This window comes from Aedes aegypti, chromosome 3 (genome assembly GCF_002204515.2).
Source record: "Aedes aegypti strain LVP_AGWG chromosome 3, AaegL5.0 Primary Assembly, whole genome shotgun sequence".
NCBI classification, from domain to species: domain Eukaryota; kingdom Metazoa; phylum Arthropoda; class Insecta; order Diptera; family Culicidae; genus Aedes; species Aedes aegypti.
Genome location: NC_035109.1, coordinates 356,938,340 through 356,944,339, shown reverse-complemented (window position 1 = coordinate 356,944,339; position 6,000 = coordinate 356,938,340). Strand labels below are relative to the sequence as shown.

The 6,000-nt window shown below is 33.1% G+C and overlaps 1 long non-coding RNA gene across 1 annotated transcript in view; it reads left to right on the top strand.

Moving 5' to 3' along the window:
• Window positions 1-1,554: 1,554 nt before the first annotated feature.
• LOC5574307 overlaps window positions 1,555-6,000 on the top strand; it is a 13,513-nt gene continuing 9,067 nt past the window's right edge. Inside the window, exon 1 of the long non-coding RNA XR_002501993.1 lies at window positions 1,555-2,088. This is a non-coding gene — a long non-coding RNA (uncharacterized LOC5574307). The remainder of the gene's footprint in view (window positions 2,089-6,000) is intronic.

Here is a 6,000-nt window from a genome sequence, read left to right as displayed (position 1 = left end):
TTGGTTGTCAAAATTATGTATCATATGGGTTTAGGTATACATAATTATGTATTATACTTTGTCCAACAAACCATTGACGCAACAAAATACTGAGAACATTTGGTAGTGGAAATGCATTGGATGGTCGACAATGAAAAATGTAAAAGTGCAAACATTGACAAGCCTTCATTTATGATTGCATAACTGTTATTGATTGATAACTGTTATTTAACACTAAATTAATATGCGAATCGAAAATTATGGTGAAATATGCACTTTTGCTTCGAAAAAATCAATTCGCCCTTATAAATCGTTCAATATAAATTTTCCGACATCAAGCCAAGTAAATACTTCCAAAAGGAATCATCACAATTTTGCAAATTAGTTCATTATTTTGTTTTCTACTAATACACTGAACTTTTACTGAACTATTATTACTTTTTTCAAAGCTTCAGAACAAAAATCTCATCGTTATGGTAAATATTCAAAATTAAATTCAAAAATTAAAGATGATCCCCTTAGACACACTGCATGACGAGTGTTTTGGGAAAAGACAAAAATTTCATTGCCAATCATTTGCCATTGTTTCATTCAAGGCAGTGAAAAGTTTTCATGGACTAGTGTGATCATAAATTTACAGTGTGATATAAGTTTGATAAATCACTTGACTATGACAGCGTGAATGGAAGTTGTAGCATGGAAGTTGCTTCTCAAATCTCACGAACCGTTGTAAAACAGTCTAATCAGATTATTACCAAAAACTATTCCGGCAAACTTTATGTTACAATTTTGTTGACGGAAAACTCCTATACCAAATGACTATGAAGTGTTTTCTAAGTATTTATATTTTTTTCCTACAATTTTTCACAAAAACACGCTAGCCCTGCATGAACACAACTGTAAGCGAGTTAGGGATTAAATCGAACCTCTTTCGTACTAAACAGTGGCAAACAACCACCACACTCTTTTCATTCATATAAATTGATAAATCGGCATTTAGAGCATACCTTAAAAATAATAATTTACTCAAAACATTTGCTTAAAAGTATTCAGTGAACACCATATGGCGAATTTCTTAGCCGGCAGTGTATCATTCATGCTATCAAAAGTATTAAATGTCACTTTTGTTGCATTTGTTTTATAGACAACTAGAAAAACTTATTTATGACTGAATATAAACATTATTTGTTTGTTTGAAAAGAGTATATATTATGACATACATGTAACATTAATATGACATATTGAGACTGTTTATTTGTCGTACATGTCTAAAACAACCGAAATAAGACACACAGCAAAAAATAATGTAATTTGCATCAACGTAATTCAACCGATGTAATAAAAATCCGATGTAACAGCAAAAATCAGATGCATAATAGCATATTTTTGATGTTATATTACATCGCCCTGAAATTACACGAAAACAAGAAATCAATTTCTCATTACATGGTACTTGCGTAATATTCACATCTTAAATATAGAAATATTACACAGATACCGCTGCAACCAAGTCAATCCGACGAACGTTGTCATATTACACAAATTTATGTGTTATTTTGCATCCCTAATTAACGCGATAATAAGTCTCGCAACACTTCCCATAATTTGTTTTCATTCGTTGCTGAGTCCGCCATGTTCTATTTTCTCCGATGTCTTTCCGTCGCGGCAAAATGATTAAATCTTGCACGAAAAGTGAGTGTTTTAAAAGTGTAGCTTCAGCCAAAGGTAAATATGATCGTGATTTGCCTGCAGAACAAAAAGATCCAGAGCGAGACGGTCGTTCCGCTGGACAAAGGCGATTCCTCTTCCACACCTCCGAATGCCGCCGAGGAAGTGCAGAAGAAGACGCACACTTTTTATCAGCTCAACGGGACCGTCCGCATACACGACCGAACGGAGGCCATCAACATCATGGGGAATCCGGAATCCAGCAGTATATGCCATTCCGGAGCTGACTCACTAGGACATATTGCCGTATAGTTCCGGCGAACAGCATCCGCTACAGCGCGATGTATTGGATAAGTTTCTGGGACATCAACCGGAGCGCGAAGAAGAATCTTCCCTGGGAACATACGGGAAAACCGTGGCACGGTAGTTTCGGTGTATTGGGTAAGTGAACGTTCTGTAACATTCCCCCGAATTCCACTCCTACCACCATTTCTGAGAAGAGCATTAGAGCTGGTTGCGCCTGAGTGTCTAAAAATTGGGAACTTCAGACCGCATACTTGAAAATAAGAGAACGCCGTCTATTCGTCCAGGAAAAGCGGGAAAACCCAGGGATTCTAAATAATCGGTAGAAATACGAGAATACCAGAAATTGTATAATAAACCGGTAAAAAGCACTATGAGCCAAAATAGAAAAAAATTGCCAGCAAAATCTTGTCAGAAATCGATGGTTTTACGTTACTTTGAAAGTTCCATGGATATGGAAATTCTTGAGGGTAGAAATAAGGCAGAGCTGACGGATTTTATGGAAAATTTCATGGGAGATCTAAGTGGAATTCTTATACTTTAGACAAATTAATTAAGAACTCCTGTTTAGAGGTTTTCTGGAGATACTAATGCTTGAAGAAGCTTTGTTTGGAATAATAACTCGACTAGTCCGTGATTTATGACAAAGCCCTTATGAGATCCCTGTCAAGATATTGTATGATTTTCTTCACATTTACAGCGGATTCTTCCAGTCATTATTTGAGACCTTTGATTAATGAATAAATGTCAATGACCCTTAGCTATTCTTAGGCTGATTTTAGTTTAGTTCCTGATGATATTCTTTACAAACATGCTTGATAAATACTTGTGAAGATACTTGTTTGGATTTGGTATCTATGTCAAATGTTTTGGCGAGCAAGTGATCAAATTTTCTTTGGTGGGATGTCGTTTTTGTCCTTGAATCAACAAGTGTGCCACCAGATCAAAAATTTCTTCAGGAATCATGTCTATCGCATTCTTAAGCTAGGTATGCTGTTCCGCTCAAGAAAAGTAAATATTTCTGCCCAAGAAATGGCCAAGAAATTTCCTACAGTGAGCTCCATTTGAATTGACATATCTTTTCAACTACGTACTGTGATTAAAGAAAAATGCTTTTCTTGATCATTTCTTGCAAAAAATTTCCCACGCATCGAGATAGGCGATTACTTTACTGTTAAAGTGCTTACTTCGCTTTAGAAGACAGTATAATTAGTCATATTACAGTGTATCGTATTATGAAACTATGGTAGAAATTTAAATGCACAAAGCAGTTCATATAATCCGAAATTCTCTCACTTGCCTTAAATAAATACTGGAAAGTTATTTTAACCGTGCCAAATATTTAATTAAAAAAAAATTGAAGTTATAAGTAATTTTAGGACAACAAATTTTAATTCAGATATCCAAAAAATCGAAGAATTGGTTACAGTCAGAATAAATATCGAAACTTCTATTTAAAATGCCTGGCAAATATGAAGTCGTATAACCATGATTCCATCAGTTTTAAAATTTCATGACATCTGGGAAAAACTTGAAAATTGGAAAACTGATTTTAAACCCAGGAATAAAAAATAGACCAAACTGGAACCAGGGTATACTAAAAAGTTACGCCAGGTGTAACATAAGGCATCATGTCATGATTTTGTCGGGGAATTTGATCACAAATAAATTCCCTGGGCTTGGTATTGTATTTTCCAGAGAGCGATGGTTTTAGATATTTTATCGCTGTATTTTGTAGTGTTGATTAGGTTGTACATAAATTTCAATAAATGTGTTTTCATTGTAATAATCAAAAATTTTCTTTATTTTCTACGTGGCTTACTTTTTCCCAGAGGTCAAAAATTCTTAGAAATATGTTTTAAAACTATATTAATTACATTCTTCTACCAGGAGTGACATTTTTTAAACCTTTTCCGTACTCATTTGATTTAATATTTAACATCAAAGTTGAGTAACTTATGGCAAAGAACTTTGACATTCAAAATTATCAAACAGAGCATCAAACCCTTGGAGTTCTATAGGATATATCGTCCAGGCCTCAGAGGTGCATCTAGAAATTACTCTAAAATTCGTAACGCAATGTCTTCACAAAGTTATTCATAAATCCGTAAGGAATGATTTCGGGAATTCTAATACGTTCTCCAACCATTTTTTCAGAGGTTTATTTAAACGCAGAGAAAACAATTTTGATATCAAATAACTATTTTGTATCAATTCCATTTAACAATTTTTATTTTGACAGCTTGGTGCAATATGGTTCAACTAAATTAATTTTAATTATTTTTTTAAGCAACTTTATTTTTACATGAAAATAAACTTTTTCTTTTTTGATTCTTCTTCTTGGCATTACATCCTACCTGGGACAGCGTCTGCTTCTCAGCTTTTAGTGTTCAATGAGCACTTCCACAGTTATTAACTTAGAGCTTTCTTTGCAAATTCCTATCACAATTCATCCATAGAGTTGTTCATAAATTCCGCCAGAAATTATTTCGAAAATTTTTTTTATAATTTCCTTCAGAAAATATTTCGAAAATTTCTTTTATAATTTCCTTCAGAAATTCCTTCGAGTATTCTTCCAGTTGTGTTTTTTATACATTGTTGGTAAAGAAAAATTCATTAGTTGCATTCAGAGGATACCCGTAAACAATTGCACAAAATCCTCAAAGAATTTATGAAGTAATTCTTGCAATAATTTCTCCAGTGGTTGCTCAAGTAATTATCTAGAATTCGTTGAACATTTTTGTTAAAGAACGCGTCGAAATTGATTCAAGAATTTCTCCTAAAATTTTCCTCTTAAATTGATTTAGGAGTTATTTTATAAATCTTCGGGGATTCGAACAAATATCATTTTAGAGATTTCTTCAAGATTATTCGTCATAAATTATTTTTAAGATTCTGCCAAATTCTTCTATAACCGTTTTCTAATGCAAATCTTTTAAGGTGAAACATCTCTGAATCCAAAAATGACACAATGGCCGACATCTTCCCCTACTCACGTTTTCAAAGGCACAAAACTGGAGAAAAAGTTGGCAAACGTTCCTTATCTTCTTATTTTAATCTTACTGCTAGTGCAATCCAAACTGTTTCACCTTAAGGATTCTTCCAAAATTATTAGATTGTCTATCTTAATTTCTTCAAAATTACTAACGCAATTCCTCCACAGAGTTGTCCATAAATTTCGTCTGGAATGATTGCGGGAATTTCTTTCATAGATTTTTCCAGAGTTTCGATCGAGTATTCTTCCAGCTGTTTTTTTTATTATTCGCGATGTTTTATTTTCATAAATCCCTCAAGGAATTTTTCAATTGATTCTTGCAAAACTCCAGGAATTTCGCAAGTTGTTATTGTAGAAGTCGCTAAAGATTTGTGTCCCTCTTGAAATTGTCTTCTAAAGTTGGTTCCAGGAATTATTTTTATTTGTTTTTTTTTATATATATATAGAAATTCACCATATCTGAAAAAGTCAAAACTTATTGAGAATATTTTAAAAACCCTCGGGAATCCGAACAACACATTTCTCACAGATTTTCATTAAGAGATTTACTCAGGTCTTGGTCCTTTTGAAATTACTTTTAAGATTCCGCCAGGAATTGAATTCTTTTAAAAATATCATAACAGTTTCCTAACGCAATTTTTTTCAGTATTTTTCTAGTAATTCTTAGTTTTTCTATCGTATTTTCTCTAAAATTCGTAACGAAATTCCTCCACAGAGTTGTTCATAAATTTCGCCAGGAATTGTTTAGATCATTTATATATTCCTCCAGAGATTCCTTCGAGAATTATTCCAGCTATTTCTTCGGTGTTTTTAAGAGGAAAATAATCTTAACAGTTTTACAATTTTTGTTGCTTAAAATTGAAGCAATGTTCATGAAAATCTATCATTGCATCACAATTGCTTTCTGTAATGTAATGATAGATTTTCATAAATTTGAACGAAAAACTGGTTTACAATTTTTGATGATTTGATGATTATTGAATGATGGATTCTTGAGAAGAAGAAATGTCAGTTCAAAAGGGAGTCGCTGTAGAAAATTTCTGCAATCGGCAAGA